Source organism: Lolium rigidum, chromosome 2, assembly GCF_022539505.1.
Source record: "Lolium rigidum isolate FL_2022 chromosome 2, APGP_CSIRO_Lrig_0.1, whole genome shotgun sequence".
Lineage (NCBI taxonomy): Eukaryota > Viridiplantae > Streptophyta > Magnoliopsida > Poales > Poaceae > Lolium > Lolium rigidum.
The window spans coordinates 182,143,086-182,145,832 of NC_061509.1; the positions used below are offsets into that span (position 1 = coordinate 182,143,086).

Genomic DNA, 2,747 nt, shown 5'->3' on the forward strand with positions numbered 1-2,747 from the left:
CTGCCTAACATATAGAATTCCACATGGATACTGCATCTTCTTCAGAACTCATAACCGAAATAGAGTGCACACTCATTTACTACTGCAATTTAGAAAATTTAGTGCTCATTTATGTGATGAAATAACATGCAAGTAGTATAGAAGTACTAGCAAGTAGTATAGAAAATTTAGAGTATACAATAGCAAGCAGTTGTGAAAATGAAGACTAGTTCATCAAGGTAAGAAAAACAAAGACAACCAATAATGTACTACATAAGAAATAGTAGAGGTTAATTTGTACATCAAAGCATTCCACCAAATTAAAGATCGAACCAAAACTGTTTGTGTCACCAAAATTATCAATTGCCAGCAGCGATTACATACACAAGAGCAAAGCCTATATTAGTAGCTAACATCATTGTTATTTCATTGTTAATGAGGACCACCATTACCTACTTACAGAACCAGGAAACTAGTAAGCACAAACTAGAACCACCTGATGGTATTGGACTGTCCCTATCGTCATCATTTTCTCTACCCCGTTTTGAGGACCAGTCCAGGTAATTTTGACACATTAGTCAGTACCAACGTGCTGGGGTTGCACGGTGAGGCGTCATCCCGCTATCACGGTGAGTACACCAAGTCAAGATTATAACAAAAAATACATAAAAGGAACGATTCAAAGAAAACTTTGAGGTTACAACATTGCATTACTTCCATACATTCAGCTAATGGAAGGGCCTCTTACATATGCAACAATAGTAGAGACAAATGATGCACAAAATGTATGCCAATTACTAATATATGATAAGCTGGCACATTTAACAGGACAAATAGCACATCATTGTTACCAGAGACAAATTCATGAAACTAAGACTCACTTGCACATCAACTAGATCAATATGGTTTCTACCAAATGTACACATGACGGAAAGACCAACGGGTGTTAAATTCAAACAAAGGCAGGACACAGTAGAAAGAAAATTCCAACCTGAGAGTCTCAGTACAAGCAAGAGAGTTCACAAACTTGAGTGTTGTTGTTGACACTCAGCATGAGCACAGATAAAGGCCCGTGCTGAACTCATCCTCCTTGTTTACCTATTGTCAGAAAAGATAAACCAAGAACAAGAGGAGAAACATGTTAGTTACCACTGTTAAGCATGCATGCATAAAACTAGCTGAGACAACAAGGCCTAAAAGCCAAACAAAAAGAGGGGAATTCTTTGCTGGTTCTAGATTGTTCTATCTAATTATCTATGCCGACCATAACACAGTTCCAGCAAGATCATAACAAAAGAAATTCGACCTGAGACAACAAATATGCTTACAGCCAGCTAAACACATGAGTAAGGGTAACAAGTACACACGAATTCCATGCCCCAGGACTATCCATTGTTATTGCACCTAAGTCTAAAATAACATATTTCTGACCAGCAACAACCAGTCCTAGACATTTGATAGGAGGACACTTCTAAAATCACTGGCACAGGTACTGACCACACAATCAATTGAGCATAAAAAAGACAAACCCATTAGGCTATCAGTATCGAGGCAATGTACAGGTACAGCATGGCCAATATCATCCACGCAAAGTGAGCATACACAAGCACCTTCGATTAACCACAATTACAAGAGTTCAACCATCACAGAGCAAACCAAGAGATATGGAGAGACCTGGATGGACAACCTGGTCACAACATGCATGGAGAAGCCCAAGTCAAATGCCCTGAGAGGGGTGTCCTGCTTGTTGCCGATGAAAAGCTGCTGCATGAGGGTAGGTGGTGCCGCTGCTGCACGACATATATATGGTTCGCCTCCTGGATAGAAAGACGAATCAGTGAACAGAACCATGCATGAATTGATAGGGTACTTGTGTGTTGGGCAACAACTAGCAGTATGTCAAGTGACCAAACAACTTTCAGTGGCTAGTAACACTTCAAACTTTATAAGTAAAAGATATAATTCATAAGATATATATACACATTTTACAGTCAAAACGCAAGGATAAAAGTTATATTAACAATGTTCATATTTAAGGTATACTAAATTACTTGGCAGAAAATTATCCAACACTTGAAATTACATGACAGTGTTATACATGAATATGTGGAACATGTTCAAAATTGAAGAAGCTCCATAACAAAGGACAAGGCATATATCCATGACAGGCATGGACAAAAAAATACTATGTAGTTATAAACTACAGGACATATAACTACAAAATTAGAGCCACAAAAGCAAACCAGAAATGGCCTAATGGGATATCATTGTATTCATGCCACACGGAAAGCAATATTCAGTTGTTATCATCTTATTCTTAAGCCAAAATCTAGTAAGGAAATAGTCGACCTCATAAACTATAGATTGCTTAGAATTTCTGCCGTTATTTAAAGCGAGCACCAGCACAGAACCCTCAATATAAAGGGAAAATAGTATATGAAATTATAAGTTTCTCTGATCTTCTTTGTACAAATTTCACAAGCTTGTAAAACAAATCAAATGACATTGAGAATTCTGTTCCCATAGGAAGAGATGGCTGGAATATTTTATCTCTCCGTTAATCTGAAAAGATTCATTATAAGGTTGTTATTGTTCAGTAAGATGTTGTATGCTTCGCAGTAGTAGGACTTAAATCTTACCACGGGCTGAAATGTGCAGAGTAAAAGCAGTGAGCAACCGATTCAAAGAAATAGTTCAAGTGTTATCAGAACTGGTCAATGAACTACCTTTCAGTGGCACACATGGCCTCGACCATTTCATGCATAGTT

General features: G+C 37.8%; 1 long non-coding RNA gene across 1 annotated transcript; it reads right to left on the reverse strand.

Annotated features, from left to right (window-relative positions):
* Positions 1-840: 840 nt before the first annotated feature.
* Positions 841-1,796, reverse strand: LOC124687795. The gene is made up of 2 exons (XR_006998305.1): positions 1,667-1,796; positions 841-1,077 (listed from the first exon to the last, which is right to left on the reverse strand). It is a non-coding gene; the product is annotated as an uncharacterized LOC124687795 (long non-coding RNA).
* Positions 1,797-2,747: the final 951 nt, after the last annotated feature.